We start from the raw sequence: 19,720 nt of genomic DNA, 5'->3' as shown, positions 1-19,720 counted from the left end.
GATTTCGTGGTAACGTCCATGCACCTGGAATCACACAACGCAAGAAGCCCCACACACTTAGACAAATGTGCACACCCTTTGAGGTGTATCTTTGCCAAGCAACAATAATCATCATCTGCCGTGCTTGCGTTTCCTTTCTTGAAAACGCCGCGCCCGCTACTTTCTTGTCGAGAATGCTCTGTCTTGCTGATAATGCGCATGCCGTTCGTGACTTCGAAGTACTGAAGTTCGCAGAGTTAAAGAAACGAAATGCGGACAAGACAGATGACGATTGTAGCTGTGTGGCAAGATACGACCCAAAGGGTGCAATTTCACTTAAGAGTGCATCCGAGCACACACTTTCAAGGGCGTTTCGATGGCGAGCGGGTTCGTCGCGGCATCTCACGGAGGCCGCGAAATCTACGGAGCGCATGGATTTAAATTGCGAAACATTACGGTTATCAAGTTTTCATTAACTTTTGATGCGAAAGGTGCATTGACATTTCCAAAGTCATGCTCTACATTTTCAATTCCGGAACTTTGTGAGCTTAATGTTCGTATAATCATTTGAAGCCAAATGTGCATCGACTTTTCTAAAGTCGTACTTCGGACCATACAACGAGACAAGCCAAATCCCCACACTGTCAGACAAGTTGACAAAGCACGCAGCGAGGTGCAATGAGACGAAGCGTTGTGGTGGTTCATTTGTGCCGTCATGTCACGGAAAAGAATATCAACATTTTTTTTTTTCACCTGCGCCAAATCATCCATGTCAAGACACTAAATCCAGCAAAGGCAACTACGTTGTTATTTATTCTTTCTGCTTTCACTTTTATTCGCGAGGAAACATTGAGCCTGTTAAATTTTCTTGTTGTCGCAATCCGCGGGCTGCCAGAGCCAGCCAGAGCGCGTGCGTTTTTTGTCGTGTTGCCCCGACTATATAGGGGCATTAACCCCGACCACCGCGCGGCGCACTTCGGTGCGCGTTCAGTTTTCTCTAGCCGAGTGGGTTATGGCGTGGCAGAGTTTTGAACGCCTTCTGGCTAGCAGACGAAAAAAAGAAGCAATGATCGCTCGCGGCCATTACTGTGAGTGCTCGACGTATTGCAGCGCCTTCGATTGAAGGCACCGTCTTCACTTCGATCTTATCGCAACCTCTCCGCAAAGTCTTTTGTCTCGCCGGTGTATGATATATACCGAAGAGTATGCGTATCGTTCTCTGTGCACCAGGCGTCTCGCGCTTCTATATCCCTTCGCTAGCCACATTAGGTGCCCGAAGTAGTAGGCATTCGATCGTGACAACATGCTTTCCTATCGGTGCGCACCCCCCCCCCAAAAAAAAAAGAAAGAAAAGAAGGAAAGACAGTGTTGCGGCGCAGCAAATTGTCGCATGGTGAAAGTTCCATTTTGTTACTCCTTGTTTTGCGGAAAGGAATTGGCCGCGGAACTCTTCAGTTGCCGGATAGTCATATTATTGCGATAGCAATTATATGGACCCTCCGGCCGCATTCCTGCCGTCGCCGTCAAGTTCCGTATAAAGTCCAAGGCGATAACATCGTCACCGTGTGCCGCACGCTGTATGTGCGAGTGAAAGCGTAGGGGAGGGTGGAGGATGGGTGAGCCGACGATGGTGACTCAGTCTTGTGTGCGCAAAGGAGAAAAGCGGGGAGGAAGCGCGCCGCCTTCCGTCGTGCGCCATACATCGGAGGGAGTGGCGGGGGGGAGGGGGGTTAGGATATTGTAATCTGTGATTCTGTGATTGGGCAACATGTTTATTTGCCTTGTTTGACGCATTATATGCAGTGAGTTTTGCTTATGTACGCAGATTTATTGGAGACTTCTCCGTATATTTAAATATCTTGTAGCAAGGTTTTGTGTATATATACATACAGTGAACTTTGTTTCCAATGACACTTTTCTGCCCTTTATGAAGCTGTATCTTCGCATTTCTAATGTATATTTTGTAGAACTCCTGCTTCTTATATCTGCTGTCTGTTGCGACTACAATTTCGGTGCAATTACTCACAATACACGATTGGTGACAGCTGCTCCGGCGCAATACATTGGAACGAAGGACAGCGTTATTAAGATTTCCCCCTGGTCGTTGAATATGCACAAAAATGTAAACAAGGTTCTCAAATAACAAGCTGAACTGGAAAACTTTTTTATGGTCGTGCAGGACGCTTCAATGAAATACTTGTCCTCAACTCGTTCATTTTATGGCCTTTACGTTTTAAATGCGAAACATTTCTTGGCGAACATTTGCCACCTTAACAGTACATATCTAGCCACCTACGTCTTGGTGCTCTCATGATCGTTTCGTTAGCTTGGTATGTACCAAAATTGGCATAGTGTGTATGACGAACTGACAAGAGTGTTTGATGAACGTAAATGATCAGTCATGACATGAGTATCATGACATGTGTGTCATGTAGGTCACGAAACAGCCGCCTAGTCTTCGTCCTCTCATGGTTCTTATGTTAACTTAGGATGTACCAAAATTGGCATAGCATGACAAGAGTGTATGACCAACATAAATGATAGCTCATGATATGCGTGTCATGTAGCCTATGAGACAGCCGCCTATGTATTGGTGCTCTCATGGTCGTTTCGTTAACTTGGTAGGCTCCCCGCACGCTGTTTCGCACACCATCGATTCCCACCGGGCGTGGCATCAGCCGGCTTTTTCATATCAGCGGCATGCACTGCTTTGCTGGTTTCAAACTGGTATAGTTCTAAAGATCGTGTGATATCTTCGTTACTTATTAAATAGACAAAAAAACATGGAAGAAGTGATATCCGTTACTTGTGTCAAAATTTTTTGGACATACGAATATATTATTTTATGAAAGAATACATATTTTACTTGTCTTGACAGAGCGTAGCATTCCAGAATTCGTTTGCAGCATCTTTGGCAATGGCAATGCAGTTGTTAGTTATGTATTTGATCCTTCGATGAATTCTGCAAGCAGGAGGCCGATCTGCAACGTGATTCCCCCCTCCGAAGGAAATTCCTGGCTACACCACTGCGTCAGTGAATATATGCTTGTGGGTGCGGTCCATACATCATATCTAACTTCTTCAGCATTGAGTGCCTGTCTTGTCGCACAAGTGATACCGCGCACGAGTGCCTCGTAGGCTACCCGACATGAAGGAGTTATTTCCACGGCGGCGAACGAAAATAGCGTGATCGAAGCTGCCTTGCCGAAATCGAAACCTTGGACAGTAAAACCGGTAATTATATTGTCGGACCGTAAGCCAGCAGCATTCCTGGTACTTCTGGGAAGATTTCCGCAGAACATTTGCCTACTGCGCTCTTTACGCAGCGTGAAGCAGCTACGCAGTTTGAAATTTCAACCGGGCTTTCAGTGGCCTCCATCGCACATCGGCATGTCTGGAAATGCAGCGGCTGTCCCCCCCCCCCCCTCCCAAACGCTCATGGTGATGTCAAACATTGCTTCGTAGAATTCCCAGAATTCGTGGAAGAGCGCAGCACTCGGTCTTGACAGGCTGAAGAAGAGTGGCTCCGTGTGCTACCGCGGAGGATTTCATTTTCCCGCGGGGACACTGGATATTCAGGAGAAGAGGTGTTTTACCTAATTCTAAGTTTTTTAAGGGCACCAATCTGTTCAGCGAGCGGTGACTTTTGGTAAGTAGTGCTAAACGTCACCAATCACCCAAACTTATTTGGTACGCTTTGGAATACGTTATCATCGGTTGCGGGATGAACTTGGAGGAGTGCTTGCATTTTACCTGTGATCTGTTTAATAGCCTTTATCACATCTAAAGGACACACATGAGTGGAGCAGGTAAGCCTTCGTGAGCTTTAGTACTATGCAACTGAAATTTTAGTAAATAGGTGAACAAGTTGACGCTCCGCTGGACCCCAGGCGCAACCACCGAGCAATGCCTTGTCCGAGCGTCAATCTGTGGGCAACTGCGACGGGAATAACTAGAGTAGCTGTTTTCGTTTTGCTCATCGTCTAGAGTAGCTGTTGAGAGCCGAGAGATAGGGCGATTACGGAATGCTATTCTGAGCGATTAATAAGGAGCGAGCACAGTGGGAGTTTCACAAGCTAATCGATAAACAAAGTAAAGAGCGCACTCTATCTCTAGAGAGATAAAAGGAACACAAATAGAGGAGGGGTCATGAGAAATATGACCTTACAGCAGAAGCATGAATATCATAAGATCAAATAAGTATGTGACACTCGTAAAGACTGCAGTCGTTCTGGCAAGTCTCAACTGTCCAGAAACAATAGAAGGGCGTTCGCGCGCTTTTACACTCAGGAAGCAGAGTGTGGTGTGGCGGTAACGCATGAGCACCAAGAAGTTGGGTTCAACATCTTACCCAGGAGCGCGAATCGGAGCAGCGCTGATACGCAGCGAAGAATGGCTTGCAACTCGAGTGTCCACTTGATCGTAAACGCGAAGCTTGGCGGCGTTCATGGTCAGGCGCTTCCGTCAGGCGTCCGGCGGTGTGGGAGAGTCACAAGTTTACGCCGAGTGAAGTGCTTTTCGTGGCGCAAACCTGTCCACCCCTGCCCTATGATTATGCCCTGCCCAATGATTATGGTGGGTGATTTCCACCAGGACGCTCAGACCAATGCAGCATTTCTCAAGCGCATGGAAACCGTTCTAGGTCTGGACCTTGCCACGCCAAAACAAGTCCCGTCAACTATTCGAGGAACGTCCATCCACTAGGCATTCCCCAGTGAAAATTCCATAAAAGATTTCAAGTATGTTGGATGCTACTTCACTGATAACAAGGTCATTGTAATGTCCTTAGATCCAGAACTACCACCGCGGCGAAAGATTTGTATCCATCTGACGATGAAATACGAGGTCTATGCGACCCGCAATATGATAAAATAAAACAAATTAATTCAATGAACCTGCGTATCTATCTTAATTGTCTTCATACACTTGCCGCCTTCGTCCTAACGTCGCACAAATCCCGCAGGACAAGTGGCATTATCCAGGCGACAGTAAAGGAGAACAAGAGCAAAACTAGTAAAGAGAAAACAAGTAATAGGAATTAACAGCGCATTTGAATGAGAATGTCAAAAGAATTCAATGAATGTCTTGTGAGTGCGCAAGATTTCGCCTTCGTCCTATTTAGTGTATACTAAAGCGACTGTCAACTTTTTACGTCGGTACTTTTCATTACGAGGCACTATCTTCGACTCTACATTTGTACAAGCAGTGACCTCAGCAAGTTAACCACACTGCGTCTTTTCATCTGGCTGCAGAGTTCCTCTGTAGCGAAGAAAATCTACAATTTCAGCAAGAGTGGGATACATCATGTCAACCATACACTGGCTGTCGCAAGGTCGGCAACGTCAAGCGCCGTCCCATGGTCAGCTACACAGGAGGGAGGCAACCTGCGAAAGGCGAGGGTATACGCTGATGGCATCGCTGCTGCTACCGCGCATTAGCTCAGCTGTGCGGCCAGAGCTATGCATTTACGTCGTCCGCGACAGGCGACGTCCCTCTTTTCGGAACCTCAACAGGTTCCATTATTACTGCTTTTTTTCTGATAATCAAGCAGGTGACGCTAACTTAGGCAACGACATAAAGCGCGCAGCGTTCGCGTGCTGCACTTGTGCCTTTCTAAAGATCGGCCCGATCCGTATCCCTCCACTGCAACCTAGACGTTATAACGCGCGCGAATGAAGGATTAAAAAGGCACGCTGAATCCGCCTCGAACATAAGGGACCTGCATAACTTGCCCGCACCATTCGAAAGGGGAGCCGTAAAACTGACAGTGATGACACGCCGGCTTAACGTTTACAGTGCCGACTCCCTCCGCTACTCCCTGCGTCATCACTTATCAAGCCCGAACGATGTGCACAAGAAGCCTGCATTCAGCTGTCTTTCTTGGCGTGAGTCCAGCGTTTGTAGCTTTGTTATTATGCGCGCAGGCTGCTTCACGGTGTGCTAAAATAGAGTGCGCGGAATGAAAATTTGTACGCACGCTCGCTCTTTAGAATATTATCATGCTACAACGACGCTCACTACAACGGGACAATATTGGTGAACGACTTGAGAAGCTTCGTTAATCCCTAGGCGAGTATCACTCACTGCATAGCAATTAATCTCTAGCTGCCCGCTTATTTTCATGGCTGTGCGCAATATTAGGACGGTGGCGGGCGCATGAATCACGCTCGCTGCCGTAAATTTCGGGTGGAAACGTGGCACCGTCAATCGACCTTCTTTCCGAGCACCGAGGCCAGTGAAAGTCTTTTTCGCGTAACTGTGAAACTATGAGATTCAACTTGAAGAAAAATTGTACAGGGAGAGATAGTCAGGAGAGAGAGAGAACCACCTGTCATCAGGCCGGCGGATCCTGTCCTTCCGTTTTTCCTTATTAGTGGTGGGTGTTCAGGGCCGCTGGTCGGCCGCTCACTCAAACCTCGTGGCATGAACTACACGTCACAAAATGGTGTCCACCGCGGCACACCAGTGGTTTCAGCCCTGGCGACTCCTCCTGCATGTGAGTCTGTGCGAATCAAGGTAGAACCCTTGGAACAGCCACCGCTTCCGCCCGCGTCACTGACTCGTCTGATAGAGACGGCTGTCGCTAGGCCTAGCAGTGATAAGCTTGATAGATGTTCCGTGGAAGAAACGCCACCTCAGGGTGTTCCGACGGCGTGGTCGTTTCTCGATTGCCCGTTTCCGTGCGCGCAAGGTTACTACGGAGTGAACTCTCCTTACGCGGTGCCTATGTATTACGTGCCTTTCGTAAATCAAATGCCGCTCCAAGGCGCCCAGCTGCAGCCGGTGGCGGTTGCATCACCAATCGCTCAATACGCGCCGTACAGCTTCCCCGACTCCGCAGCTTCAGAAGCAGTGCGTGCCACCAATGACTTCGTCGCCGAGCAAGAGACCACACACGACGCCACGACAGTCCAGGACGACCGCGGTCAACAATCTCCCGACAACGTCGACCACGACGCCCAATCAACGTGCATCGCCGTCGACGATGAGCCCACACCTCGACGGCGTGACTCTTCGCCACCGGTGCTGTCTACCGACTCTCCCCGAACCATCGCTTGCTGCTACGAACGTGCAGCGGAAGACCGCGCGCAAGAGAGCGACCACCAATTCGCCAGCGCCAGTTCCGCGCAGGGCAGAATAACGGGGGTGCCGGTGTTCATCCAGTCCAAGTGTTCTGACGGCGCTCTGCTCGACGTGCACCCCGTCGACTTGTTCGTCGCTCTCTCGATGATCGCCGGCACCGCGCCGTCTCAGCACAGGCTTACGGCCACCGGCTGCCTCCTCGTGGACATGCCCTCGGTCGAGGGCGTCAACAGGCTGCTCCGCAGCGAGCACTTGTGTGGAGTCCAAGTCAAGGTCTCGATACCGGACGCCTACCAGAAGAGTTCGAGCGTCATCAGGGGCGTGCCGACGTCGTACACGGAGGACGAGCTGCTCGACCTGCTCAGACCCCAGGGAGTCATCCACGTGAAGCGGCTCGTCAGGCACACCGTCGACAGCGGCACTGCGGTGGTGTCGAAGAGGCCCACCGGCAAGGTCGTGCTGACCTTTCCGCGCAACTCGGAGCGGCCCGCCAAGGTGAAGATCGGCGACGAGAAGTACAAGCTGAGAGAGTTCGTGGACAGGCCTGCCCGCTGCTACAAGTGCCAGCGTTTGGGACACGTGTCGAAGCACTGCGCCTCCAAGTTGCGGTGCAAGCGCTGCTGCGGCCCCCACGACATCAAGGAGTGCCCGCGCGACCGCCCGCGCCGCTGCGCCAATTGCGGCGGTCCGCACTACCCGAGCTACAAGGGCTGTCACGCCTACGCCCAGATGCTCAGAAGCGTCAAGAGTTTTCTCAACGTCACATAGTTGAAACACATAGCAATGTTTTCCGCTACAGGCAGAGCCGAAATGATCACGGTCCGTATTCACAACGAGCTGTTGTGATAGAATTGCTCCTACGAGAAAATTGCAGCCAATTAGTGAGGGCCACCGGCGAATGACAAAGAGAACTTACGAAAGAAAAGCTTCGTGAATTCGGTGTCAGCTTCTGCTGGTGTGATGAACGAGAGGTGGTGGCTTCGGCGGTCGATCGCCCACAGCCACGATTCCTGTGACGTTGGCAGAGGATAAGCGTTAACAGCCGGTAAGAGGTTTGAGAATGCGCTGTCCTTTCACCAATACCAATAAACGTGATCCAGGAGAGTGCGCGCTTTGTCCTGCAATGAAATTCACTTTGCTAGATTTTGTCTGATAAGCGAGAGCACGTTATGACGAACAGTCATCGCTTGTTTCCGTTGCTCAGTTTTGTCGCTTTATTGTGCAGATGCACGATAAAGAAGCTTTTGTATTAGTAGGAGGGGTAACTTTTTTTCTAATTTACTTTACAAAAGGCTACAAATTACGAACCCAGAAGCCGCACAATGGACTGGTTTTGTTTTATTAACTCGCACAGCTGCCGCTGTAAAACATAGCTCTGCGCCTTCCATTTTCCGCTAAATTTGGCACGCAGCCTATACCTTATATATGTCTAAAGAGACTGTCTTAAAAAGCAATTTGCTTATTTTTCACGCAGAGTAAAATTAGGTTACTCTTGTGCCTCGTAATTCTCGACATAAAGCGATGTCGTAAGACAGCGTACAGCCAACTTTTCCAACGGCTCCTTGGGCAGTCGAGGTATACGAGGAGACTCGGGTCTCCTCGTATACCTCGACTCTACGCTGCGCAAGGAGGCGAAGAAAAAAGAAATCGAACACATCAGCCGTCACAAGCGACAGCCGCGGAAATAATTTAGCGCCGCCAGGAGTTCACACCAGATTTTTTTTTTTTTTGTCCTGCTTTGCGCTTCATGTTTGACTCTCGACGTCTGGCGCACAGCTTGACGACAGCCAACCACCTACGCGTTCCGTAGGGGTCGCTGCCGCCTTTCCTGTTGCGTTGCTCTTTTCTAACTGGCGACACCTGGCCTTTCTTCATCTTTTTCTTTTCCTTGTTGGAGCTGTTTCCTCGGGCACGCAGAGCTCCTTCGGAACTGCGCACTCTGACAAACCAAGCTGGCGTCCCTGATCTCCGAGGTGACGGGAGAAATGGAGTTAAATCCGGCCCGGAAGAAGAGATTGTCGGTAGAGTAGCAGACAGGAAGACTCGGCTGTGCGGCCTACTATATTGCTTACGGGTCCGCTGGTTTCATTTCGAATGTCACACTGTCCGAGATGTGAACATTTTTTCTCGCGCTCTCTTGTTCTCTTTTTCTCTGACATTGTATGTAAAATAAAAGTAATTATTAAAGCTATGATGGGCTAGGGATGAAAAAAAGGAGAAATACAGCTAAAAGGCAGCAATAAAGCAAGTGTGCTTTGCCCTGCTCTCTCTCTATACCCTGAATTTCCGGCCCCTCGAAAACGTTCAGTTCAGAACTGTTATTCAAGTATGCTTCCGCCCAGCACGCAGGCTTATTCGCGCAATCTTGTTTTCGTCTCCTCAGGTTCCGTGTTTAAAGTGAGACATTCGTAAGACGACGCGCCTTCCATAAAGGTGCGCGTTTCGGGAGGATAGGCTTCTAGAGAGGCGGCGGAGATTGAGCAATGGCGGCGGTGGTTGGGGGGGGGGGGGGGGGTTGATTTTGTCGGTGATTGCAGTCGCGCGTTGCTGACGTTTTCTATAAAGATGTATTGGTCAAGAAGCGTGCATTTTAGCGGCCTAGATGGGAAGGACTATTCTGAACTTCTAAGCAAATGCATGTGGCCCGGCAAATGTTTAAAAGGCACTCAAGATGAGTACCTTTACCTTCCACCTCGACTTCACCTTCCACTTCAATTGCTGCTTCTGAATCCAGCCTAGTTACGATTTCATTCATTACCTCTATGTCATCTTCATCTCGCTGTTCTAAGGCTGCATATTTGTTTGCAAGTACCCGCCTGAATTGGTCTGCTTTTACCCTTACTGTGTGTAGGTTGGCCTGCTTCTTTCTGACCAATTTTATTCTTTCTCTCTTGAAATTGAGGTGACTCCTCGACCTATGATGAACGCATTTTACCCTGCCTAACACTTCAACATCCTGCACTATGCTGGGATCAGCAGAAAGTATCAAATCTATTTCATTTCTTGTTTCACCATTAGGCTTTTTCCAGCTTCACTTTCTTTTACTACGCTTCCTGAAGAAGGTGTTCATTATTCGCAGCTTATTCCTTTCCGCGAATTCTACCAGCATCTCTGCTTTAGCGTTCCTAGAATTGACGCCGAAGCTGCCAATTGCTTGTTGACTAGCCTGCCTTTTCCCCACTCTTGCTTTGAAGTTGCCCATTACTACAGTATACGGAGTTTGTACTTTTCTCATCGCTAGTCTAACAACTTCATCAAACTGATCTATTTCATCCTTATTATGACTGGAGGTTGGAGCGTAGGCTTGTACTACCTTTATTCTATAGCTCTTAAGTTTTATTACTACTGCTACCCTCTCATTAATGCTGTAGAATTTGTCAATGTTGCCCTATATGTCCTTATGCATTATAAATCCGACCCCGTATTGCTTCTTATCTGGGAGTCCTCTATAGCAGAGGACGTGGCCATTAGTCAGCACTGTATAAGCCTCACCAGTTGTAACCTCCCTGAGGTCAATGATATCCCAAACAATGCCTGGTGGTTACTCAACGAGGCCTCCTAAGCTAGTTTCACTCGACAGAGTTCGGGTACTAAATGTCGCCAGGTTCAGTAGATTATATTTATATACATATCCTTACTTATTGAATTAAAAAAAATGATAAATTAATGGCAATGAAAGTGGATTAAAAAACAAGTTGCCGCAGGTGGGGATTGATCCCACATTTTCGCATTACGCGTGCGATGCTCTACCAATTGGGCTACCGCTGCGCCGTTTCCTTATCCACTTTCTTGAATATTTGTTTTTACTACTAGAACCAACTTTGGGAGTGTTAACCAGCGCCACCACTCAGAAACCTTGGCGGCGGATGTGGAACATCCTTTCTGCCGCAGTCGTCACGAGTACGTGATCTTTCTGGGCGAAGTCAACTGGTCAATAAACCCACTCATGCCACCTGAAGGCATCAATGTTGCCGGTTTCGAGGCCCTCGTTATGTAATGAACGAGAAGAAAGGGGATTAACCAAGGGGCCCGATTTTTATTAATTATATCATAAGAAACCAACAAAGACACCAAGTACAACATAGGGGAAATTACTTGTACTTACTAATTGAAGTAAAGCAATGATAAGTTAATGGCAATGATAGTGGATGAAAAAAAACAATATATATAGATATATATATATATATATATTGTTACGGTTAATGTTGCACCGGCTTTATTTAAGGGACGGGGTTGATGGTAAAGTCAAGATGGCGTCCCGAGGCCGTGCCAGCTAACGTCTTCCTCCTCTTCGCCTCGCCCGGCTCATGCCGTAGCAATACCCGGTTGCCAGACGAAGCCCGCTGGGCAAGTCCAAATCACTCGGAAAGCGTAAGGGGAAACCGCTTAAGACGAGCAACATGTACTAACTGGGTCCGGCTAGACCGACGACCAGCGGACGTCAAGCGTGCCACCACGTACGTCAAGTCACTCAAGCGATCTACAATGACGAATGGGCCGGTGTACTGGGGTAAAAACTTTTCGCATAAGCCACGTTTACGTTCCGGAGTCCACAACCACACAAAGTCTCCTTTAGCGTACGAGACAGACTGGTGTCGGCTGTCATAGCGCTCTTTCGATCGGTGTTGCGATGCCACAGTACGAAGGCGAGCGATACGCCGGGCTTCTTCGGCAAGACAAAGCGTCTTGGCAACAGAGTACTCGCTGTGAAAGTCAAACGGTAGTATAGTGTCAACGAAGCTTAGCGGTGGACGTGCGTAAAGGAGATAAAAAGGGCTGTAATCGGTCGTCTCATGCTTTGCAGTATTATAAGCATAGGTGATTAAGGGGAGTACGTCATCCCAGTCTCTGTGGTCGGAAGATACGTACATAGCCAGCATGCTAGTTAGAGTTCTGTTCCTACGTTCTACAAGCCCATTTGCCTGAGGGTGATAAGGCGCTGAATGACGGAACTGCGAACTGCAGAGACGAAGCAGTTCTTCTACGGCGTCCGCAACGAACTGACGACCGCGATCGCTAATTATGACATGGGAGGGACCATGTCGAAGAGTAATGAATCGAATCAAAAACGTTGTAACGGACGCAGCTGTTGAAGATAGTACGGTCGCCGTTCCCGCGTAACGGGCCAGATGGTCGTCACATACGATCACCCATCGGTTGTCGTTGGATGATCGGGGAAATGGGCCCAGAAGATCGTTACCCACTTGTTCAAATGGCAGACGAGGCGGCGGCAGAGGTTGGAGAAGACCTGGCGGAACGGTCGTAAGGCGCTTGTAGCGTTGACATCGTTCGCAACGGGCGACGTAGTGCTTGACTGTGTCCCGCATTCTGGGCCAGTAAAAACGCTCCTGTGTCCGGTTCAAAGTTCTTATAAATCCTAGATGGCCTGAGGTCACATCGTTGTGCATGGCTCTCAGTATGTCCGTTCGCAGACTCTGCGGCACCACCAGAAGGAAGGGTGCGCCTTTAGCCGAATAAATGGTCTTGTAAAGCAGGCCGTCACGGACACAAAATCGACCGGTGGCCCCAGGACGCGATGCGGCTACAAATAGAGGTTCCAAACTAATATCATTTTATTGATCTGCTTTGAAAGTCACCGAATCTGGGAATGTAGAAGAAATGGGAGCAAAACAGTCATCAAAATTGTCTTTGTCACACTCTGTTGTCGTCAGAGGAAGGCGGGAGAGACAGTCCGCATCTGCGTGGCGACGCCCAGACTTGTAGGAAATAACGAAGTCGTACTCCTGCAGTCGAAGAGCCCAACGTGCCAGTCGTCCACTCGGGTCACGGAGATTCACCAACCAGCATAACGCGTGGTGGTCAGTAACGACAGTGAACGGGCGTCCGTAGATATAGGGCCGAAATTTGTGGACAGCGAGAACAGCTGCCAAGCATTCTTGCTCGGTCACAGTGTAATTGCGTTCCGCCTTAGTCATAGAGCGGCTAGCATAAGCCACAACGTGTTCAGCTCCTTGATGACGTTGCACTAGTACGGCTCCGATGCCTATGCCACTGGCGTCAGCGTGCACTTCCGTTGGTGCGGATGCATCGAAGTGACGCAATATGGGCCCTGACGTTAGCAGAAATTTTAGCGGGCGGAACGCGTCGTCACAAGCCGATGTCCAGTTGAAACGGACGGCTTTTTGGAGAAGACATGTTAGGGGGTACACCACGTCGGCGAATCTTGGGACGAAGCGACGAAAATACGAGCACAAACCCAAGAAACTCCTCAACTCCCACACTGACTTTGGTGCTTCGAAGGAGCTGAGTGCCTGAATCTTCCGTGAATCTGACCTCACACTGTTTTTGTCGACCAGATGCCCAAGTACTAACGTCTCGGTTTCCCCGAAACGACATTTCTTGGAATTTAGGATCAAGCCGGCTTGTTTGACACAATCCAGAACAAGACTGAGACGGCTGTTATGCTCACTCAATGTGCTGCCAAAAACCACCACATCATCAAGGTAGCACAAACAAATTTCCCATATAAGTCCTCGGAGGATAGTATCCATGAATCGTTCGAATGTTGCTGGCGCGTTACAAAGGCCGAACGGCATAACGTTAAATTTATAAAAACCGTCTGGTGTCACGAATGCCGTTTTCTCCTTATCGTCTGGGTGCATGGGTATCTGCCAATACCCCGATCGCAAATCAAGTGATGAAAATTAGGCAGCGGAATGTGGACAATCGATGGCAGCATCAATTCTAGGAAGCGGATACACATCCTTTTTGGTGACCGCATTCAGTTTGCTGTAATCAACGCAGAACCGCCACGATCCATCCTGCTTCTTTACTAAGATTACTGGTGCTGCCCACGGACTAGAAGACTCTTGAACAACACTTTTCCGCAACATGTCTTTCACCTGTTCAGCAATAACTGTCCCCTCTGTTGAAGAAACGCAATAAGGCTTTTGTCGAATGGGGTGCGCAGATCCGATGTCAATTCTGTGGCGAGAACGAGAACGCGGGAGTGAAGCCTGCTTGTCGCCTTGTGTGAAATCGAACACAGAAAGATGTGCCCAAAAAACTTGTGCGAAAGAGTGGCGCTCGTGTGAGGGCAGCGTCTTGTTGATCACCCATAGGATCTGCTCTTCAGCAATGCTTCGGTGGGGATCACTAGCATGAGACTGCTCCTCCTCGCTTAGAACTGTAATGGAGCTGTAAGTAATCTCGTCAAATTCAGCGAGCTTCATATCACTCGGGAGAACAGCAGGGACGCAAGAACAACTGAAAGCCCACAAATTTGAGGTGACTCACCAGCTATGAGCCACCAAGATTGACGGCAGCCTAACGTATCGACGGAGCACTTGCTTTGACTTGACTGATTTCCACGCACTTTGCTGCATGCACAGACAGTGTTCCCTCTATCCCGCTTTCCTCTTTCTGTTCCCCCTTTCCCTTCCCCAGGTGTAGGGTAGCAAACCGGACGCTCGTCTGGTTGATCTCCCTGCCTTTCCTCTCTTTGCTATCTCTCTCTCTCTCTCACCACAAATTTGAGGCGCCATTCACTACTCTCACGAGAGAGCGTGGTACATCTTTCTTTGAGCAGTTCAACATAAGTGGCTGAACTTGCGCGTCAAACAATGAAAGGTAGGCAGCAGCGAAATTGACAGGGATACGTGACAGCGACCAAACCGGTAGCAGCAAATCGTTCCAAACAACACAATAGTTTTTCTCTGGTACGGATGTGTCGGCAGAGGTGGCGAGAAGCGCGCTATTCAAAGTAATTTCGCCTGTGATACAGTTAACGGATGCACCACAATCCTGAAGAAAGTCAATCCCGAGAATCGCATCATGAGTGCACCGCGGTAGTACGAGAAATTCTGTTTTAAGATCTCCTCCTCCGAATAAAACACTTGCGGCACAAATATCAAGGGGAACTAGACACTCTCCACTGACACCACGAAACGTCACATCACCATTCCACGGGAACTTAACTTTCCTAAGCAGCCTCTCGTTGAAAGTCACACTCATGACGGAAACGGTAGCACCAGTATCCACTAATGCCGTTGCAGGTATACTATCAATTAACACACGCACTTTGTTCTTCACCATCATAATAGGCAGAGGAGTATTTCACAGAGACTCAGACTGTCCGGCGATCTTACCTCCATTGGCCGCGCCGGCTAGTTTCCCGACGGCGGTGGTGACATAGCACGTCGCCGTGGTGACGTAGCACGTCGCCGTGGTGACGATGAACGGCGTTGGCGACTGGTTGGGGGCGCCAGGCTGCGGTCTGAAGCTGGCGAGCCACTCCTTCTACTATACTGACGGAAGGTATTCCGGGGTGACGCGCCTGTGGTGTTTGCAGTATCAGGGTCTGTCGGCCAACGGTCATCATAACTGTCAGGTTCAAAATTAGGCCAAGTTGGTGCTGGGCCAAATGCTGTTGTCTGTCGGCGCCGACGACAAAAACGAGCAATGTGTCCTGAGGCGCCACAGCTGTAACACACAGGCGATGCGCGACCGACGTTGTAAGCCTCGGGGTCGATTCTGGGACGCTGCGAATAATAAATGCGATCTTCCGAATTCCGACACGTGGTGGTAGCTCGACGAGTTCGGTGATCGCGCGTCATGTGGTCGGGAAAGGTACGTCGGTGCTGTCGCAGCTGATCGACTCGACAGTCTGCAACGCCTGGCATGGCAGACAATGCGGACACAGCAGATGCATGTTCTTGAGGTTGGTCGGAAGCGCAACGAAGCTGTTCGACATCCGCTCCTTTGGTGTGTCGTTCAAGTTCTTCGCGGACAATTTGCCTTATAGTTGCCGCGAGGTCAAATTGAAAACTTTAGTTGTCGTTTTCGTCAACGCTTGCCACCGTTGTGACATTCGCTAACCTGCCGAACTTTGGCGTGATACGGCGCTGCTTCAAGGCCTCAAATGTGCGGCAATGCTTGATGAGGTCGGCGACCGAGGCGAGACTCTCCTTTGCGATTAAATAATTGTAAACATCCTCGGCTATGCCTTTGAGAAGGTGTCCAACTTTGTCCTCTTCGGACATTCGAGGATTGACCGTTTTGCAAAGCTTCAGGATCGCCTCTATGTACGTAGTACAGGTCTCACCTGGGACTTGAGCGCGCTGAAGCAATGTCTGCTCCGCCCGCCTCCTTTTCGTGGTGGAATCACCAAAGCACTCTTTGAGGTGAGTAACGAAGCTGTCCCACGTTGTGAAGGTACCTTCATGGTTCTCGAACCACACTAGCGAAGTGTCTGTGAGGAACAGAACCACATTGTCGAGCTGAGCCGCGGATTTCCAGTCGTTGTACTTGCTCACACGCTTGTAGTGGGTGAGCCATTCCTCCACGCCCTCGCCGAATTTTCCTGAGAAAGGGCGGGGCTCCATCTGATGCATCCAGGCGCCGGTTGTTCGCACTGGAGCATCCAGAGAAGGCTGTTGGTCGCCGCTGTCGGACATCGGAATCTCAAGTGGTGTCGGAGGCAGTCGAGCGAGGCGTCGGCTCCGGCGTGGCACTTGCTGCAGCAGCTCCGTCGTCTTGGTCGAAGTACCCCGCATATCCACCGCAAAACTGTTACGGTTAATGTTGAACCGGCTTTATTTAACTGACGGCGTTGTATGGTGAAGTCAAGATGGCGTCCCGAGGCTGCGCCAGCTAACGTCTTCCTCCCCTTCTCCTCGCCCGGCTCATGCCTTAGCAATATATATATATATATATATATATATATATATATATATATATATATATATATATATTACACAGGGTGTCCCAGCTAGCTGTAGCCAGAGTTTAAAACCATGCAAATGCCAAGTAGCTGGACAGAACCAAGGTAATGTTGTTTGCCGTCGCTTGGAGATATTCTGATTATTTAGCGCCTGTTCCTCATGCATGATGTTAGTGCCTGTCCACCATACGTGTTCTTCTTTTCGTCCTGGTCTCTTTAGCTCTGTTTTTCTTCAAGTATGTTACACCAAGTCGCCCGCAACAAGCTCCTGCTGCTTCAGATTATTTCATGGTTTGTACGACAGATGGCTGGATTAGCGGTAAATAGAATGCCGCCGAAGTTTTTGCGTGTGGCTAAGTTACAATTTTAGTTTCTAGGAAGCAAGAAATTCCTTTCTCAATTTTACGAACTTCCCGATTTTGAGAAATAATTCGAGCGTGGTCATCCCTTCGTTAAATCAACTTTCAGTAGTATACAAATTCTAGCCGTGGAGTTCGCAAGGCGGATCCACTTGGAATGAATTCTCATGATGACAAAAGTTTCGATATATTAATTCCCCAACTTTGCGGAGAAATGCGTTAACGTTCCAGTTATTTTTATGCTTCAGTGCATAAAACTACTGCCCGCCGTGGTTGCTTAGTGGCTATGGTGTTGGGCCTTTCCTCTTCTCAATATTTCTTTTCCTACAAAGCGAGTGATAACCGTGTTCTGAAATATTGCTTGTCTAAGGTTAAATTAGTGTTCCTTGTTCCAGTGCCTTTATTTCAGCTTTTCTGGACTGAATTTTCTGTGGCACGTTTCCGTATAAGCTGTAACGTGACTTACGCTACCGCTAAACTGGTGAAGCTGCTACACATGTGTTACTGCGTCGAGTAGCTCATCAAATTTTCTCATACTTACCGAGTCAATCTTCAAGGTGCGATGGCTTCGCACTTGCCCAAACGCGGAAGGAAAACTGAAAAAAAAAAATGAGTCATATATAATGCTGAAAGTTGTATTTTTGTCTCGTTTTGCTGTTGTAGATGGAATGTTTATTCTCGAGCGACTTAGAGTCGAGCATGGGGGCATGAATTCACGGTGCCGAAATGCCGGCGCACAAATGCTGACATAAGTCGAACGAAGAGGACGATCAGGAGAGACGGTCGGCCGCTTGCGTTGTCGCTTCTCGTACTACCTGGGTCCGTGTTTGCACGGCGTCTCTTTCCGTACCGCGAACGCCTGCCAACTTGCTCGATTAACTTTCAGGCGCTCGAAAATAAACATCCAATTTACAATAGCGAGGCATACAAGATTTACACATCCGAGTGCTAAATTTGACTTCATTTTGTTTTGGTTTTTTTTTCTTCACGTTTGAACAAATGCGAAACCGTCGTGCTTTGACGATACGCTGAATTAGTATTCATTCTAGGGAACTGAACGAGCAGACAAACGCTGCGAGATTACTTGTCGTAATGACACATTTGTAGAAGTTCTGGTCATGCTGGTTCCTCTACATTACCAGATAATACTGTACAGAAACCTGTCCGCGGATATAGCACGCAGTAGAGTCGCAGACGAACATAAAGAAAAAACAGCTGTACCTATGTGCCTTTTGCGAATCTTTTGCATTTGCTTCGTCGCTGCTTGACACAATGTTGCCAATCACAAAGGGTTTACCTTTCTTTCCTGTATAGAGGTTCCTAAGAGGAAATTCTGGCGCTGCGATAGTTCAGTTGCCACAGGAACAATGGGCAGGTAGCGCATGAATTTGCCTAATCTTCGCGAATGGTAGCTTCAGATATCATTGTGGCGTGGCCGTGGGCCTGTGATGCGCTGCCGCTGCTACCTCGTTGGCTCGGTGAAACTTCGCGTCATATAAATTTCCAACACTGCGTCGGATTTGCGCGGGTTTTATTATGTTTTGTCTTTCCGAAGTTCCGAGCGATCATGTTGTTACGTTAAAGCTACAGCAAGGCCGGAAGAAGAGGAGAACGAAGTGCGTTTGTCTTTGCAGCGGCTCGGCGCCGGCGCGGCCCCTTTTTACCAATTCATCTTTAAATAAACGCACCCCATCGTAACAGTTTTGGTGGACGGTGCGGGGTAAAACAACGGCGCCCCCAAAGAACGACTACGAACCGCCCCCAGAAGCTCAATCCATGGAGCTTCGCCGAATTGCCCGTCTGCCACCACAGATGGCTTCCGATGGCGACAACCCGCCACCTTCTCCCAGCTACCCTACATCGAATCACGAACCTTCGCTGGAAAAGCCGGGGAAGACGTGGACGGATAGCTCAGCTTTCACCAACGCGCGAGTCGGTTAAATGGCTGGAATGGCCACCGCCCAGCTTAACAGCGTTGCCTTCTTCCTCAAGGGAACCGCGTCTGTGGGGCTTGAAAACCACGAAGAAAGCATGATGAAGTGGGAAAAGTTCGTAGATGAAATCAGGAAGCGCTTCGGAGGTCCGGCGGCTAAGAAGAAGCGTGCAGAGCAAACCATAATGCAGCGAGGCGAAGTTGCCAGCGAAACCTGCACGACGTGCACCGGGGAAGTGCTGAAGTTGTGCAAGGCCCAACTGCCGCACATTTGAAGCCTTGAAAGCTCGGCGTATCACACCGAAGTTCGGCCGCCTGGCCGACGTAACTAACGTCGTCAGTGCTGACGTGGTCCCAGCTCCATCCGACCTTGGGTCAGTTATTCGGCAAGTGGTGCGCGATTAGCTAGACCGACGTGAGGCGGCTTCCCTCTCGACTCCGCGTACTCGAGAGCCCTTTTCTCACTGCGACTTCGGTGAGACGTCCATCACCGCCGCCTCCGTAGACGCCTACAGCTTCGCTCCTCGTTCAAGAGCGCCAAACCCTATTATGAACGCGCATCCCAGTTATCAGTTCCACGACGGTTACTTACCCAGACCACCTGCAGTTTCTCAAGAGTGGAACGGCCGTGCCAGTTATCCTGCTACTGACAATTTCAGTGCGTCCCGTGTGCGCCCCATCTGC

The 19,720-nt window shown here is 49.2% G+C and overlaps 1 protein-coding gene across 1 annotated transcript in view; it reads left to right on the top strand.

Moving 5' to 3' along the window:
* Positions 1–19,720, top strand: part of LOC142574085 (uncharacterized) — a 316,362-nt gene that overhangs the window by 13,225 nt on the left and 283,417 nt on the right. The gene's annotated exons all lie outside the window — the stretch shown is intronic.

This window comes from Dermacentor variabilis, chromosome 3 (assembly GCF_050947875.1).
Source record: "Dermacentor variabilis isolate Ectoservices chromosome 3, ASM5094787v1, whole genome shotgun sequence".
Lineage (NCBI taxonomy): Eukaryota > Metazoa > Arthropoda > Arachnida > Ixodida > Ixodidae > Dermacentor > Dermacentor variabilis.
The sequence above is the reverse complement of the archived record's forward strand: the minus strand, read 5'-3'. Positions and strand labels throughout refer to the sequence as shown.